The following is a 19,210-nucleotide window of genomic DNA, read 5'->3' as shown; positions in this document are numbered from 1 at the left end:
CACTGGATGAGATGCTAAAAGGGATAAATCCTTTTGCAAAAAGATAATAAATGTACTCCAAATGTAAACTTCTGTAATATTCTTAGAAGAAAAACAAAACTAAGGAAAAGAAAAAAATTCCATCAGAAAACTTTAGAGGATCGTTATCTGCCCACTGACAAGGTAGTAAGTGTGATATGATCATCACTTTAAATGTCAAGCTTCATTAAAAACATACCGAAATGGCCAATGATGCATCTGAAAAACATGCTTTTCTTTCCCAAGATTGCAAGGAAATTGCAGAGGAAAGTTTTAAATATCACAAAAATTGATATTTCCTTTTTTATTGATTAAAAACTGTAATTTAAAAATGTAAGTAACAGACCATTATGCAGCTTTTAGAAAGATGTGTCTACCAAAACTTCAGCAACATGACAAATATTTATAATAAACTAAAAAAAGCATTCATAAAGAGTAAATTTATTTTATATAAAATACTGATAAAAGTAACTTATGACATTGAAAAACTGTTTAAGAAGTGATTTCTTTTTTCATATGTTTTGAATGAATTATTCCTATAGAGTTCTTTAGGTCCATCGCCCTCAGATTTTTAATATTTGTCAGAATTATTAAGAAAATTTGAAAAAGGGCATAATAATCCTTTGTACTCTAATGAAGACAGTATTCACCACTTCTTGATGTTCATTTTTATCTCTATGCCAACCAACTATGATTTGCTAAAACACTAAAAATTAAAACTGAAGACACTTATTGGGCGCTGAGCATGACAGCTCATAATTTATAGATTAGTATTTTCAGGGAGACTGGGAAAGTAATATCTAGATACGGAGCTGAGTTATGAACTATGAGAACCAGATTATTCGTCACTGTCAGGCATACAAGTGTTCAACTTTCAAAGTTTATTAAGATGGCATCATGGCTGTTTCAAAACATCAAAATGAAAAAGGCCAGGGGGAGGGTATAGCTCAGTGATAAAGTACACGCCTAGCATGCATGAGGTCCTGGGTTCAGTCTCCACTACCTCCAATAAATAAATAAATCTAATTACCTCTCCCCCAGCTTAAAAAAAAAAAATAGAAAAGGCCAAGTAAGTGACTAGATTATCTATTGTGGTCCATTCTCTTCAGGATGGCACTGCTGACTTCTTAGCTAACATGAAAAAGAAAACTAAGTCTAGAGTAGCTCTTCCTCTGAACTAGAAAATATCTTTAGCTTGACAAGACTTGCCTGTCCAGACCCTACTTCAAAAAGACACCTGCACCCCAATGTTCATAGCAGCACTATTTACAATAGCCAAGACGTGGAAACAGCCTAAATGTCCATCGACAGATGACTGGATAAAGAAGTTGCGGTATATTTATACAATGGAATACTATTCAGCCATAAAAACGACAACATAACGCCATTTGCAGCAACATGGATGTCCCTGGAGAATGTCATTCTAAGTGAAGTAAGCCAGAAAGAGAAAGAAAAATGAGATCGCTCATATGTGGAATCAAAAAAAAAAAAAACATAAATACAGAACAGAAAAAGACTCATAGACATAGAATACAAACTTGTGGTTGCCAAGGGGGAGGAGGGTAGAAAGGGACAGTCTGGGGGTTCGAAATTTGTAGATACTGACAGGCATATGTAGAACAGATAAACAAGATTATACTGTATAGCACAGGGAAATATATATAAGATCTTGTGGTAGCTCACAGCAAAAAAGAATGCGACAATGATATGTATGTTCGTGTATAACTGAAAAATTGTGCTCTACACTGGAAATCGACACAACATTGTAAAATGAGTATAACTCAAAAAAAAAAAAAAAAAAAAAAGACTTGCCCGTCCAGGCACCTGATGAACCCCTCCAAGCTGCTCTCCTAATTCAACTGAATTCAACAATTCAACAACTAAAGAGAGGGGTGTTAAACACAGCAGAACACCACACCTGGCCTTAAGGAGCTCACACCATTCATCAAGTAAGAAGGTCTGCTTCTGGTCTGGAGTCCCTCGGGGGCCAGAGCGGTGTCTTAAGGTGCCTGGCCACAGAAAAATGACTTAACAGAGGAAGCTTAATAGCAGAAGGTTAGTAGATTCAGAATCAGAAACGTCCCTGCTTAGTGCATCTACACTGCCCCTGCCCCAAGAAAATGGAGAGAAAAGCTTCCCAGGGAGGAGATACTTCATTTTTTTTTATTGAAGTACAGTTTATTTACAATATTGTATTAGTTTCAGGTGTACAGTATAGTGATGCAGTATTTTTACAGATTACACTCCGTTAAAAGTTATTGCAAGATAATGCCTACAATTCCCTGTGCTATGCAATACATGCTGATTGCTGATCTATTTTATACATAGTAGTTTGTATCTCTTAATCTCCTACCCTTAATTCTTGTGAGGCTGCAGGCTTTCTTCAGACTCCTGCCCATTGGTCTCCAAAAATCGAGTGCTCAAGCCTAGAGTTGAAGGCGTTCTATTTTTTGGTAACATTGCCAGTGGTAACAGCACTAATGGAAAACAATAACTCCCTTCCACTCTCTAACCATCTCTTTTTGTTGTCCTCAGGGAGATGTTAGGTCCATTTTTACTACTCACACCTTTGGGTCTGGAATAGAGAGAGAAGGTAGACAAGTCACTCTCTGAGCATCAGGCTTAACTGCTGGCATGAACAAAGCACCTCCAAGGTGCTGGGAAGTGCAACCAACGTTCCCAAGAGAGGCAGGGAAGACTCCACAGAAGAGGTGAAATCAAGGTGGATCTAGAAGAATGAAAAGTGCCTCCCCACAAAGAAAGGATTTCTGCTTAGGCAACAGGCAGAGATGACAGCTGTTTCACACAAAGCATGTGTGCAAAACAAGGGCATGGTGGTGGGAGTCAGTGGAGAGAGGGGACCGCACTGGGCAGTGTCCACTCTGCCAGATCCTCTACTTACATGACCTTTTATAACCCAATGCCCTTCCAAGGAGGTCATGCTGTCCCACGCTAAGGACAGTGAACTAGGGCTCAGCAAGATTAAACAGTTTGACCAAGATCACATAGCTCTTAGGGAGTAAAGCTCAAATTCTCCAGTGATTTTCATATCCTCCCTGGCAAGGGGACACTTTTTGCAAACAAAATCTCACTTAAATCATAAACAGCTCAGATAATCAAAGTTGACTACAGATTTTAAAAAGCATCTTTGAAGGGGAGACACTTTTGCTAGGCAGACAGATGGCAAGGACTCTGGAATGAATGGAAGAGAGAGTGCAGATCAAAGATGGAATCCCACTCAGAGATGGTCCAGGCAGATCAGGTAGCCAGCCTTTCAAAAGTTAACGTTTTATGAGCAATTCTTCAAATCTCACTGGCTAAACTATAGAATTAAAGGATAAAAACCAAATAAACCTTTCTGATGACTACATTTAAATTTTAAAATGGCACTCTGAGTCTTTCCACTAACTACTTTTTATATGTGCACCTCAACAGAAAGAAAAAAAAAGGCTGTCTCCCACTCTGCAGGGATAATATCATGCTTTCATGTGTGTCTGACATATCATGAGGCAGTCTAGGGACTGTCACTCAATGTACTCCAGTTGTACAGAAAAACGACTGACATTCTAAGAGCTTTGTACTTGGAGGAAAGTTAGTGGAATCCCCAGCACAGTGACCCAGGGCTGATGGTTAGCTTTCACTCAACTTCTTCAGCTGACATAATTATCCAAGGGGAAGTCAACTTCCACAGATACTTACAGGAGTCCTGTCTGAACGGCAAACAAGCCCCACTCCTCTGCTCAGGGGTTATCTTCAGTGTTGGTTGACCCAAAGGCACAGATTTGGAAAATATACTTTTTTTTTTTTTTTTGGTTGGAGGCAAGTAAGATGATAGATCATCAAACACAGCAAGCAGTATCTGGCACAACTTCTTAGGACACACTGCCGTGAAGGTCTCATATAACTGATGGACACTTCTGCTAGCACAGATAACACCAGTGGTAAGTTCAGTTCTAAGCATTCAAGTAAGAAGAGAAAGGTGCCAAAGGAGGTTTGGAGGCTTCTCATTGACACAGGGGACCCTGAGCAGCACGGGGTAAAATCCCAAAGGACTCAAAGTCCAGGAGAGTTTTTATTTTATACTTTTCAGTCATAACTTAAGAAAGTACTATGGACATTATAAGCACTATTAAGTGCTCTGATAACTTCGTATTATAAATAAGGGTATTCCTGAATCGTAAATCATCTTTGAATATGATGAAAAATATAAAAAATGAAAAGACTATATTAGAAGATTAGAGAAAATGTAAATGTAATCACCTCTAATTTGACAGTGTTCACACAAGGATGATTTTCAATTTTCGCACATTATTTTCATGTACTACTGGTGACTCTGCACTGTGTCTTTCCCTGTAGGAAAATAGGAGCAAAGCTGTGATGCTCCCTCTGGGTCCACTGTCACATGCAGAACGGGCTAAGCGAAGCTCCCAAGCGGAGAGGCTAAAGGCAACCTCAAATAACAGGCGTCTTTTCAATTTTAATGAGCTAAAATGCATTTGTAATAAGACCCAGGGTAATCCTCTGAGTCTTCTGCTAGCGATCCAAGTAACTCTCTTTTAAATTATATACTTTCCTTATAGTGTCCTAGAAAAGAAAGTAGCTTAAACTGCTGCTTGCAGGTTTTAAGACATCTATCACATAGATAACATATGACCTGGTAATGCTTTAAAATAAAGTTATAAAATGAATGTCTTAGGGAATATAATGTACAACATAGTGACCATTGTTAATAATACTATATTGTCTATTTGAAAGTTGCTGAGAGTAGATTTAAAAATTCTCATCACAAGAAAAAAAATCTGTAACTATGGGTGTTGATGGATGTTTACTAGATTTATTGTGGTGAGCATTTCACAGTATATACATATATTAAATCATTATGTTGTACACCTGAAACTAATATATGCCAACTATATCTCAATTTTAAAAAAGTATACATACAAATGCTTTAAAAAATTCAAAGACCTACTAAATTGGAAAGCAGTGGTGGAACTGATAGTAGGAATGATTAATAATTAGCATCATAATGAAACTGATCTTCAGGTGTGCTATTCTATCATTATTTTATTGTGAAGACATGACTCGTGCATTCATTCTGTTCTAATTTAGCAGCAACAACCATGACATGGAATGCAAAAAAAGATTTTCAGTAATTTCTATTCCCATTTCACCCAGAAGTTTGTAGGCTTAAACTACATCAAGGTTGCACTGGTAGGTTAAATTGGAGAAAGAAATTGAACCCGAATCCTCAGAAAGGGCTCAGGAAGAAGCCTGTGCAAAGCTTTCTTGGTAATATCATGTACCTTTCATCAATGACATCACACCCCTGGGCAGAGGGAGGGCGGGAGGTGCTGCTGGTCAGCAGGTCTCCTGCCATCACAGCTCCAAGGCTGCTACTTCTCCATATGCTTCTCTAACCACCCTTAAATGTGGAAATCAGCAAAGCATGTTCCTAAGTCACACTCTTTGTTCAGTCTCTGTTCTCTCCTTGGCTTTATTACCAATTACGGGTAAGGAGTCTCAAATTCATGTCTCCATTCTAAATTTCTCATCTGAGCTCCACACCCATCTGTCCAAACATCTACTTGCCCTTTCCCCTGGGAAATCTCACAAGTGATTCAAATGTAGCATATCCAAAACTGAACTCATGAACGGAATTTGTAGGAAAAGTCTTCCTCACCTTTGTGAATGCTACCACCATCCATGCTAAAATCTTGAAGATTCTGGACCACAATTTCCCACGTGCTGTCAGTTACCAATGTCTGCGGATGCCACCTTCCAAACCTTGACTCTTGACTCTGCCCATTTCTATCGAACATCACTGCCACCACCCGATAGATGGCCCTGTTATCTGTTCCTTTATGCATTCTTGCTTCATCCAACCCCTTCACCACGAAACTACCATATGATGTCTAAATGCAAATCAGTTCATGTCATTCCTCTCTTTTTCAAAGCCTGCTCTTTGGATCAAGTACCAAACCCTTACCATTTCCCTCATGGCACTGCATGACGGCCCTGGCCCAGTTTCCCACGTTCCTCTCTCACCATTTCTCCCCTGCTCACTTTGATCCACTAGCAGATTTCTTTCTGTTCCTCAAAACAACCCAACTCCTTCCTGCCTCAACCCTCCTCTTTTGGTTTTTCTCTCTAGCAAGTATCTGCTCCACTCAAGCTCCTCCAGTATCTGGTCCCACCTTACAAGACATTTTCCAGGGGAGCCTTCACTAGACCCTCTGATTCATGACCTTCTCTCCTAGCAGCCTATGTGTCTTCTTGGCATGAATCACACTTATTATTTATGATGTAATTTTGTTGCCCACTGCTACCAGAGTATAAACTCCCTGTCCACCCTGTTCACAGCTTTCCCCCAGAATCACACAGTCAGTACTCAGAACATAGCATTTGCTCCATGAATATCTGTTGGCCAAATGAATGCTGGTATTTAAGGAGATTTTTCTGGGCATGCTCCAAGTCATTGACCCTGACAGTCCACTCACTGAGTATTCCCTTCTGAGACTAGTCATGACCATGAGGACTGGGCCCAGGAAAGCCCCTACTATAAATTAGGATTCTAGCAGGTGATTCCTGTGCTACTCGGAGTAAAGTCCAAAGTTTCCTCGTGGCCCCAGGGCCCTCCAACAGCCCTGCTTTGTTTCAATCACACTGGCCTCTTTGCTATTCAAACATTCCAAGCCAACCCCCACCTCCCCTGCTGCCTCCTCCGGCCTTTGTACTCCTGTTCTTTGCCTGGCACTCTCCTCCCCCGACACTCTAATGACGTCTTCCCTGCCTTCATTCAGGTCTCCCCTCAAGTATCAGACTGATCACTGGGGTCTTCCCTGACTAGGCTACACTACCCTCCATCCCAGCACTCTGTCGCTGAGCTGTTTCATTCTTCTGATTATTTGTCACAACAAATTATACCTGTATTGTCTGTCTCCTCCAACTGGAATGTAGGAATCATAAGGAGAGGAACTCCCGTTTTGTTTCCTGTTACATATCCTGTGCTTAAATTAGAATAAGTATTCAGAAAATATTTAACGAAAGAATGAATAAAGCAATGAATGAGTGATGCTCTACTAGCAATTAGGAAGGCAGCAGTCAACAACCTGCCAATCTAAAGCTGCAGGAGTATATGAAGGTCGGGAGGAGTGGTGCCCATGAGGACTTGGAGGGGAGCTTAGGTCACTAGACCCCAAGGCAAATGAGCCAAGGGGAGGGTTCCTGGGGCAGCAGGTAGGGTTGTATTGGGCAGAGGGAGGGCAGGAGGTGTTGCTGGTCAGCAGGTCTCCTGCCAAAGGAGCAGTGAGTCTCTCTGGCAGATGGGGAATCCCCAGGGTAACAGCAGCAGAAATGAGAATCAGGGCGCAGGTGGCTTTGTTACCTAATGATGGATGGCACACGCTGCCTTTTTCATCTTTGTCTTATTTTTGTAATCTGGCTTTTAAAAACCATTTAACCGAATTCCAAATTGAAGGTGTCTGTGGAATAATCCACAGTTTTACTCATTACCGTCTCCATTCCCCAAGCTTAGACTCAGGGAGACTCAAAGATCATCTTTTAAAACACTCGCCCTTGCTCTAGGTACTCAAAGTCTTACCAGATTGCTCTCTGGGCTGTGAGTTCCTTGCAAAAAGCCTGTTAAGTCCCAGCACTGACCACAGTGGATGGCACTTGGCATGCTCTCCATAAACGTCTGATGACTCAGTATTTTGAACTTGATCTCCCGGAAGACACTGAGCTGACCATTCGTTAACAAATATCACTATTTATATGCTATTATCATCTATATTCCACTATGCAGGTGTTGGCAGAAGAGTTTTGAACAGAAGTTAGTTCAAGGATTGGGAGACTCAAAATAAACAAGGAATTTCCACATATGTCAAAGTGTGATAAAACCAACTGAGGTTAATGAAATCTTTATCTAACATGTAGACTTTCCAGAGATTTCCACCTATACTGGGAAGGGGAAAAAGTATATAAAGAAGATGATTATAGCTAAGCATTATATTTTATTTTCAATATTTCAATTTTTAATGTTGAATATAATTGAAAATTATTATTAACATTCAGAGTACAGTTAACTTTTTATCTAAATTCTTTCTAGAGAAGTAATTTGGTCTTTTCATAAAAATATTGTGATTAAATGTAACTTTTTTCATTTATTTATTTTTAACTGAAGTACAGTTGATTTACATGTGTTAGTTTCAGGTGTACAGCAAAGTGATTTGGTTTTATATATATATTCTTTTTCAGATTCTTTTCCATTATAAGTTATTACAATGATGCAATTTTTATATCCAAGATATTTTACTGACAGTATAGAAGATACAATATAATTAATTTAGCAAACATTTAGTGAATGTGTATAATACACAAATCACTATGCTAGGCACAATTTAAAAAACATAAGCTTCACATAAAAAACTCCTTTCTCAGTGGACAGGTTAAGCTATTTATGTTCTAAGGAGAGAACTATATTTATATTAATATTAAGTACTGGTATTTATATTAAAAACCCTTTGAAGGTGGATATACTGTATCTGGGATGTCTGCAGCCACATAATGATGTAGGGCACATCATGGGCAGGACTAACAGGGAGTTTCTAACGTGAACATTGCTTTTGTTCCCAATACCATCATCACAGGGAGGTACTGCTTAGCATTCTTAAACTTAGCTCTTATTTTTAATAAATGACCTAAACACATCATGCTCCAAAAGAAACACCTTCTAATGGCTTCTCAGTGGTCTGAGAATAAAGCCTAACTCCCCATCACAATACACAAGGTTGGTCTTAGCTCAAAGGTCTCAAAGACAGAGGTCTTTCCTGACCCTCGGATCTACAAAAGCCTGGGAATGCTATTACATCAGATTCCTCACTTTCTCTTCAGAGCACTTTCTACTTTCTAAAACTGACTTGTCTTCCTCATTTAGAATGTCCACTTCACCACACTATCCTATCCCCAGCCACCAGCACATAACATTTATTGAATCAATCTTACTAATTAATGTACTTCCGCGAGCTTGAGTTTACTACTTTATGCATGGGATAAGAACTTTCACATGTCTCATCAGAGAGCAAATAACAGATGTATATAGGTTGTGCTTTCCTACGTGGTTTTCTACATTTTCACAGGATAAGATGTGCCTCACATTTGATAAAATAGGTCATAAATATAATTCAACAGTGATTACTGAGTGAATTTCACTAAATAATAATTTAGTGAACAAATGAATGAAAATCATTTTGCTCAATGATTTGCTCAGTAGAGAGCCACAAAGAAAATGGAGTCATAACACTCTCATAATATTCTCCTCCAACTCTTAGAAGAAAACCAAAAGTATTTTTATTTTAGTTGTGAATTATATCTGCAGCAAAATAGCAGTTGTGGAGAAATGGAAACTGGCACACAAAAACCACCTCAAATTGACTGCTATGGTAAGTTCAACAGTTCCCTGTAGTCTCAAGCAATGTTTCTGGCCAATAAAACACCCTGCAGAGGTTTGAGTAAGCTCCAAGCTCCTCCTTCTTATGGAGTAAGTCAAGGTTTATCACTATGAAAACCAGACACCATGATGTGGTTGGCTTTTCTTGGGGAAAGGGAGTAAAAAGAGAAGTTTCAACATTCAGGATCTTTGTTTGGCTTGTTTTTGGAGAATCAGTGACTAAGAGAGCAGAGGTCCTCTGGTTGGTGGGGAACTGCTCAGGTGTTCACTTCCCACTCATCCGACCTCATGTTCTACCCACCAGCTCCCGCATCACCTGCCCAGAGCACAGCCACGAACAAAACAGACACAGGCCTACGCTCCCTGGGTTACAGACCCTTCCAACAGGGTAGGGGCCATAAGCACAATAGTTTCAAACATTTCACTATCCCAGGACTGCAAGGACCTGGCCACCAGCTACAGAGGTGGGACCGGCAGAAGATTTGCTCTGAAAAGTGGGGCTCTTGTATCACCTTCATTCACAGGTTCTCCACATCAGTCTAGAGAGTGCCCTGGCACCACATGTCTACCCTTGGCTTTAAAAAATCATTCACAAGCTAATTTTCTCTCTGTCATCATGGGCCCTGATCCGCATATTCAGGACCACTGTGTGAATACATTTTTTAAATGGACTGGTTCATCGGGATATTTTACCAATCTCCATTCTAAAAGAGAGGTCATGGTAATAAAGAAACAAAATCAGCAGTTGGCATAACTCTTACTTATTTTGAAACAGTAGTTTTTTCTCATTTAAGAAAGAAATAAATGAGGGGGGAGGGTATAGCTCAGTGGTAGAGCATATGTTTAGCATGCACGAGGTCCTGGGTTCAATCCCCAGTTCCTCTATTAAAAAAAAAAAAAAAGGAAAGGAAAGGAAGGAAGGAAGGAAGAAAGGAAGAAAGGAAGAAAGAAAGAAAGAAAGACCCCTAGTACAAGTACTGTGAGGGGGTATTTCGTGCGCTGTCAATCACAGTTTCACCTCTTCTGAAAATCAGTTTGGCATTAAGTACCAAAAGTCTTAAAACATTCATACTCTTTGACCCAGGAATTACCCTTCCATGAATCTTGCTTAAAGAAGTAATGTGAACTATGAACGAAGATTTCATCAAAATATTATTTATAATACCAGCCATTTGGAAACAGCCTAAAGGTCCAATTTTAAGGGAATAGTTAATAAGTTATGGTAAATCATATTATCAAATATTTACAACATTAATAAAGCTTGCCAAAAAGCTGGAAAATATTTAGGACATAAGGTTAAGCAAACAGAGCAGCCTGTAATGTTATTAACTATGGAAAAATTCATTAAATATAAAGGGGGAGAAAATGCTAAAATGTGAAGGGTGCTTTCGGGTCATGGGATTATAGGCAAATTTTCTCCCTGATTTTTTTATATTTAATGTATTTTCCAAAGTTTTCATTGGAAGTATGTTTTGCTTTTATGATTGGAAATAATAACATCCCTTCAGAAATGCTAAGTAACTCTACCATGTCACAAATTCTTGCACACGTATGTTCTGATACTTGCACTGAGCTGATCTGATATATGGTTTGCCAAGTGAGCCAAAAATTTGTGCCTCTCCTTTGCCAAAATCAGCTTAGAGAGAGGGTTGAGATTCTTTGGCTTCATACTGCATTTCAGCCCAAAGATGCTGATTCTCAAGCTGAAAATATGCCTTAGCAGCTGCCAACCTATCAGCACCTCTGTTTGCCAAAAAGCCTGGCCCTTCTCAGCATCACTTTTACCCGAGGAGCCTCTCTTATTATTCTTCAGCTATATTCCTAACTCTACCAGCTTTAATCCAAAGCATCATAATCACTGATTTACTTGTGGTTCTCTCATTAGATTGAGATTCTTGAGATTCTTGTCATTCTGACAACTCCAGAATCCAACGTGGTACCTGGTAAACAGTGGGCATTTAATAAGTGTTAAATAAATTTTTACAGGATAGGAAGAAAATCACCTCAATAACCCCCAAGAGAAGTATTCACTAACAAGATCCTATTGTAATGGAAGTCTCGGTTGGTGCCTGAAATCAGATGCACTTTGGAATATACTTTCCAGTTCATGAAAGAGCACGGTAGACCTGACATCTGGGAGCTGGCCCTAGTATTCTCCCGTTGGATGGAAACGATTTCACAGAGCATCAACACCAGGAAAAGCCACTCCGTGATCGCGATGGATCAGGTGGGAAACAAGCCCACTATGTAATCAAATCTGAACACAAACAAAGACGTGAACATCATCCACCAACACAATGACCGATATTCCCCTAATCTGGCTGATGAGCTTTTGCTGCTTCTCTGCCAATCACAGTGCTAGCCTCTCTAGTCTTGCTCCTTCTAGATAAGATTTATTAAGATACAAAATCATAGGATTATCCCTGCTTTATTGCAGAGCAAAGTCCTGCTTCTTTAAACCCTCTTTCAAATCATTTACAAGCCCAAATCCCATAATCACTCATAATCACTCATTTCTAACACCCTTTCTCTATGACACCACATGTCTCTCTACAACATACATTCTCCCTCACTGTAACTAATAGCAAACCTACCCTGTTCAACTACGAGTCATTTTCCCGTGGTCTCTGGCTGGAGGACATTGACGTTCTTAGCCATCCTACCTGGAATCCCTTCTTCTCTTCTCTTCTCTCTGCACATATAAACGCATCAGAGCTCACCTCCTCCTGGAAGCCTCCTCTAATCAGCCTTCCAGGTTTCAGATGGTTCCATTCCTTTTAGTTTCTAGAAAACTTTGTTCAACTGCTACCACTAAGTTTGTACTTCACAATACTAGCTAGCACTGTGATCTTGATTACTGTCTGAAAGATCCTGCCAACTCTACAATCATATTACTCTACCATATTGCTTTAAAAGTTTATGCATGGCTGTTTTACCCCCCCCCCCCAAATAGGCTATGAATTCTCTCAAATATGTCCCAAATACTTCTTTTCATTTACCTTCTCATTCCCCTTTCTCTTATCACATGTATACACAGTCCACTGCAGACAGCAAACAGCTACATCCAGTCATAAATCCACGCAGAGACAAACCTGACCTTGCATTTGCTGGGCAATGACGTGCTATCACTCATATGCTATTAGTAAACAGTTTCATTCAGAGTATCTTCAAGTACAGGCATTAATCACAGGAATGCGTTCCACGTACCTGCTACATTCGGTATGTGCCAGTGCTCTTCCTTGCTCTCTAAACTCTCTCTCTCTCTTTCTCTCTTCTCTCTCTGAATCTCTCTCTTATGTATTGAATTTCAGGGCAAAGCACCTGTATGTACAAAGGTAACTTCAGGCCATTGCAGCTGGCGGAGATCTCTTCTCTTTAACTGGAATCAGTGACTAAAATTAAGCCCTCCAAACACCTAACTTGCCTACATTTCTATCCTGCATAATGATAGCGATCCTGCACTGAGGGGAGAATCCCACCAGATTACTACGTTCTGCCAAAACCAAATATTCAAACGTCTAAACATTCACTCACGATCTCCCTTCACAACCCTCTGCCCCCTCTGACTTCCCATTTTTATGGTCCAGACTTGAAATTGACCTTGGCCCATCAGGACCAGGACGACTCCCTGAAGATCCAGGATGAAGTCTAGATTCAGAGAGGCCTTGGTTTCCATGACAGCTCCTTCATCTTCCAGTCTGGCTCCAAGAGCTCAGGCAAGTAATTTAACCTCTCTAAGCCTTCATTTCCTGCCCCCCCCCCAAAAAAAGCCATAATAAATCTCTTCCCTGGACTCTAATGAAGATTTGGTGAGATTATGTACCTAAGGCATGTGGTAGACACGTTTTTCCCCTCCTGGTGCCTGACGACTAACAGAACTCTGTCTCCCTTTAAGGAGCCGCCATTCCATGTCTTATTGATTTACCCCACGCAGGATATTTAAAGCAGGGCAGATGGTAGAGTTCCTGTTCTCAGATCAACAGTCAAGCTCTAGTTGTTCTATTGATCTGCCCACCTGTTCAACTTCCTGATGCTGCTCCCTCCCGCTTTCCTTGCTATACCCAAACCCCAGCCCAAGAATCTACCCGTGTGCTACTCTCACTGTGGCACGCTTGTCCAGTTTGCTCTGCACCTGCACCCTGATAGCCTCTATTTCATCCCCTCTGACCTGGACTTCTGGGATCCCAGTTGCCTACTGGAAGGCCCACTTGGGGGCCCATCCTTTAATTTGGCCTGATATCCTGGATTCAGACCTTGATCTTGAGAGGTAGTGTTGAGTAGTTCAAGCACAGGGCTTTTGTTTCAGGTTGTCAGGGTTTGAATCCCAGGTCTACTACTCAATGACCACATAACCTTGAGCAAGTTATTTACCTCCCTAACTTTCAGTTTTCTCACCTTAGAGGGCTTTTATGAAATTTCAATAATATAATGAACGTAATGCATGTACATGGGACGTGGCATTACTTTTATAAATGTCAGTGCTAAAAATTAAGGTTTTGCCCCAAGGACATGTGGTGGCCACAGGCTTCCTTTCTACACAGTCTAGTTGCTGTGAACCTACTCACAACACACAGCCATTCCACCTACTGGTCCAGCCTGTCTTCCTGGTCTGGCCCCTCCTGATCTGTTTCATCCTACCGATGATTCCGTCAACACAGATGTTCCTTCATCCTCACCAGGCCTTCATAATGTTGCTCACACACGCCAATATTCTAACTGGGGACCTATCACTTTGTGCCTCCTAAGTGATAACCCTAATCCGTGCTCACTGCCTCCCCTCTGCCCGTTTCCCACAAGCTCAGTGAATGTGTATAAACAATACACATGTTCATCTGTATTCATCACTTTACTTCCCAGTTAAAGCTATCACTGTGACACTGGTGTAAGGCCCAATGTAGGGGTCTCCAATCTCATAATCTATGGATGACCAGGGCTTTTGCAAATAAAATCCCTAGGCTGGAGATAAAGCACAAAGGTATTTGCTAAAAGTACATGGACATGGATAAATGGGGGGGGGTTCTCATTCAAAAATATTCTGGGTCCTCTTAGAGAAGTCTAGATATAGAGGGAATTAGCTCATCACCTGGTTTTGCCTTAGTTGGGAAGAGAGACCCACTTCTGGAATTTGCACAGTCTTGGGCGCCTGAGTTGCTTCTATGTGCAAACTACACATCGTTGTGCAGGGGGCTGTCTCGAAAAAGGAGGGAGCACTTCTCCTCAGTAACAGACACACTGTTTTTGATTGGCATCATCATCAGCTTGAGAGAGCCATACGATCTTGACAGAACTGTCAATCATGGGGCCCCTACCAGTCTCCTCTTCCCCACCCCACCACCAGCCCCACACACATCCAGGGCTGGGCACGAGATCCAGTCCGTGACTATCACAGCAGCACTCTCTGCTGGACATGGAGATGGATTCAGTGACCACCACAGCAGGGCCAATCAGAGCCCTGTCAGGAGATTTCTATAAATGGGATGTGGAAGAGACAAGACTTCTCTTTCCTTTGGATCAAAAGCCCAGGAGTGCAGGCTGGGAACTACCAACAATCACCCTTTCTCAGCACATGAAAAGGGGCCTCAGAATGAAGCTGATTCAGAAAAGAAGCTGAGAAATGGGGAGAGAGAAAGAAAGAACCCTTACCAAAGTCAGGTGAGGCTGTGGGTTCCAGCCACGACTGAAGCAAAGGCTACCTTTGGACTTTCCAGGCACAGGAGACAATAAATCTTCTTTCTTAGATTAATTTAGTTAAATGTAGGTTCTCACGGGTATAATCAAGTGAATCCTGACTAACTCCCTTCCACAGGAATACAAGGTGGGGTGGTGGGCGGGGAAAGGACTACGGTCCCCTTAGTGCACTAATGCTTGGGGCAGAGTGACAAGGACACAGCAGGAAGGAGTGTACAGACCCACATTTTCATGCTTTGCTCACATTCCCATGAATTTTATGTGATTTCACCTCTGGTGACAAAGTTTCTGAAGAACAACTTGCTACTGGAACATATCTCATTAATTAACAGTACAATGGCCCAAGAATCCCCACCTTTATATGAGAATTTCCTTTTTCCAATTGCACTCAAAGCCTTTGGAAGACTCTTATCAATGACTCTTAATGATCAAATCCCAGAATTCCTGGGGGGATGGGGAGGGAGGTGAGATGAGGAGAAAGCCCAGAACAGGAGTAATCAAACTGAAGATTAACCATCAAATTGCACAGCATTTCTGATTTTGATCTCACAACTGGAGATTCTTATCCTCTCGAATGTAACCTAAATTTTTACTCAGAAATTTGAAACTCCACTAAAATCTTATGCCACCCTTCTCTCTCTCTCCCATTTACACAGGGTTTCCAAAGTGCATTCTGGCTTCTCCTATCTTTATGGACCCTGCAGAAAGGCAATGGAGCATCCTGGTGCAAACGTGCTTTGCTGTATTAGTCCTGATTCCATCACCTTTCTGCTCAAATAACCTCTTGGGGTTGTTACGAAAATCAATTGCCATCACTTGTGAAAATGCATCAAAACCATCAAGTACTAAGTGAACGTTGCTATTCATTATTTTATTATATATTGTGAACTCATATAATCAATGAAGGGCCAGATGCTCCAGGTCAGATCTCCTTGACCTCCTATTATCATGGTCATTACTCTTCCCCTACATCCGACATCACCTCCAGCCTATCTTCCTCCAACCCAAACTCAACTAACCAAACCACCATCACCGCCACTGCATCCTGATTTCTCCCTCTCCTTAAGTCCTCTAGGGCTCATCAGGCAGCATTTTAAAAAGAAGATGGAAAGATCACAGTCCAAAGTCCTTGGTCTGTCAATGAAGGCAGAGAGACTCAGAAAAGCCTAGAAATCAGTGTGTCCTAGAATCAGTGTCTCAGCCAGGATAACAACTTGGGTTTTCCAGCTCCCCATCCAGTCCTCTTAGCAATCCACCATCGTGCTCCCCAGGGTGAACCAGTCCCCTGATGCTCAAGGACCACTCCAGGTGCTCAGTGATCTAAGGCACATTTTCCAGTCCCCTCCCTGCTAGCCCGTACTCTCCCATAGGAGAGGCTACTTTGCCATCCATCAGCAAGCAAGACACCACAACAAGGGTTCACTCATGTTTTCTGAATGCTTGGACACATATCCAACCTTAGCAGAAAAAACATGCCTTAGGTCCTGAAATGAATACACTTGATAAAACTGCAAATCATACATTCTTTAATACAATGAAAGGTCCATCTCACTGCAGATTTGTTTTTTTCCCATCTCTACACAAGTTCTTTTTCCAATTGTGTTTTGCTTGACAGAGACTTCCCATGCTGTCTCCTCTTTAGGGAGAATAATACTAAATGAAATTTATTTTAAAACTGCCTCCTCTTTTAGACTCTACATTCTATTTGATAAGTAATAAGCACTGCTATGAAGACTTATTTTATCTTCTACTCATGTTGTTTAAGAAATCTAAAAAGTGACATCTGCTTTCATTTTTGTTCTTATCTATTTTCCTAAGTTAAAATGATTGCTTTTCCTTTATACTGAGAATCATTCTGGGAACGAGAAAACTTAAACAAACTGTTCAGATTCACACCCCCCTTTATGTCATTAGTTACCTTTCTCTGCCTCATGAGCTGTTGTCAAAATTCTGAAATTACAAAAGTCTATGTATAGTAATCTAACTCTCAGAACATTCAAGAGCTTCACTAGTAATTCCTCCAAGTTGAAATAAGAAGTGCAGCCATCGTTCTTTACAAAGCGCTTTCCTGAAGAACCCCTTCTGACTGCGAGTGCCTTTGGGATACTCCATGTATTTCCCAGCACCTGACTCAGAAGCAACAGGTAAAATCTCCCTTTGCCAACCGCCTGGAAATTGCACACAGAGGCTTCCCACACAACTCTCTTCCACTGAAGGCTTCCCCAGCCTAGGATTCAAAGCTAATTATAACCAGGGTTACAAATTATAGCTAAATCATCTCACAATTATGAGCTCTCTAGTAGGACTTCGTTAGAGAAAATCACTCCTAACACTTCAATGTATATATTCTAAGAGTAAAAAAAGAAAAAAAAACCTTACCACATTAAATTGCTAAAGCATTTAACTATAGTTTCTACTTAAAAGAAACATCATTTTCTGTTTAGAAGAATGCCTATTCATCACTTAGGCTGTTTGAAAAGCATGAAACTAAAGCAGATGCTTCTGCATGGGTGAAAAGTAGAGGGAAAATAAAGTAAGGTTTGAGAAGTTTCAATATTTATCCTACTTTTCACAAAATGGTAATATATTCTAGTATCAGTAGCCAAATAAACGGAAGTCATTTTATAAGTGTTTCCATAATGCAAGACATGACAAGCCAGCAAAGTAAGTAGCTTTCATAGGAGTTGGTAATATTTATTCATAAAGCTCTACAGAAAGTGTATCTCAGAACTTGGTTTGACAGCAAAACCTACAGAGTTCAATATTCTTACTGACAAATAAGAATAGTTGTCGATTCTTGAAATGTTTTCTGCATACACAGTTGTCCACAACTACTTCTGAAGGTCTTCAGAAAAAAAAAGCAAGCAAGCTAAGGTAAGACACTTCAGTCCAACATACTTAGTCCAACACCAGACCAAGGTGGCACTAGGACTTTCAATTACTAAATTACTTATTTGTGAAGCTTCTGACTTTCTGGCGTTACCAATGGCTGGTAATGAACAATGAATTGTTTTTATTACAAATATCACTTACGAACACAAACACATACTTCTCAATCGAAATCAAGCGGCAGTAAATACCGCAGAGAGCCTGTACCTACACAAGGTGAGACGTTGGCCTGGGCAATTAATTACAGCAAAAGAATGATTAATGGAGCAAATCCTGCAAATCCTCAGCCCTTTCTCTTAAGGACAGACTATGTAGGGAGAAGAGTAGTGCCGTATTTGGCAAATAATTGCTTCGCCTCTCCATTTTGCTATGTAGACACTACCACAGACAGATATTGCCTTAGAAAACCCTGACCACACTTTGCTCTTGCCAAGGACTACTATAAATTAACGCCGTGGACATCTTTACAGAGAATGCTGACTCTCTGGAACGGAGACAAAGGAGGGTGTAGCTTAGTGAAACCCTGCCAGGCGCTCCAAGGCTCTGGCTTCTCCGAGGCTGCCCCGCACCGCTTATCCTGGGCTCCCGGGACCAGGGAGATGTCAGGCTTGGTTTATTTCCCAAACTTCAGGAGACAGTTTTTACCCCAACTCTGGGGGCTGAAGCGGGGCGGAGAGGTGATGGTGAAGCAGCGCCCCGTTTCGGCTGCATCCACTGCCCACCCACCTCCCCACCCTCGGCAGCACCCTTTCCTTCCCCCTCACCTGTCCTGAGCGCGGTGCCTCTGGGGTCCAGTCTCCTCTCGCGGCTCTCACTCCCGGAGCTGGTGAGACGTCGGGCGCCTCCGGAGCCGAGCGCAGGAGGCGGCAGGGTCGGGGGCGTCAGCAGGAATCTCCGCAGCCACCGGCAGCCGCGGTCTCCCTCCCCATCCCGGCGGGGCTCGGGCAGCGGACGCGGCGCGGCCACAGCCGGCGGATGAGTCAGGCGAGGGGGCGGGCGGCGAGGAGCGCGAGCCGGCGGCTGGGGGCGCGGGCGGCTGCCTCTGGGCTGGGGGCGCACCGCTGCCTGTGCCCGCCGTGGGTCGCGGGGTCGCCGGCCGCAGCCATAGGGCGCACGGAGTCCGCGCGCTCCTGCCCTCGGATATCACCCGGCGCTGTGCGCCAGGCA

The 19,210-nt window shown here is 41.7% G+C and overlaps 1 protein-coding gene across 1 annotated transcript in view; it reads right to left on the bottom strand.

The window, feature by feature from the left end:
• The window catches only part of TMEM200A (transmembrane protein 200A), a 64,407-nt gene extending 45,467 nt beyond the window's left edge, over positions 1–18,940 (bottom strand). The window contains 1 exon segment of the mRNA XM_006180722.3: positions 18,808–18,940. The gene's annotated coding sequence lies outside the window, so the exon portion shown is untranslated.
• Between the last annotated feature and the right edge of the window lie 270 nt (positions 18,941–19,210).

The sequence above is a fragment of the Camelus ferus genome, chromosome 8 (genome assembly GCF_009834535.1).
Source record: "Camelus ferus isolate YT-003-E chromosome 8, BCGSAC_Cfer_1.0, whole genome shotgun sequence".
Classification (NCBI taxonomy): Eukaryota; Metazoa; Chordata; class Mammalia; order Artiodactyla; family Camelidae; genus Camelus; species Camelus ferus.
The sequence above is the reverse complement of the archived record's forward strand: the minus strand, read 5'-3'. Positions and strand labels throughout refer to the sequence as shown.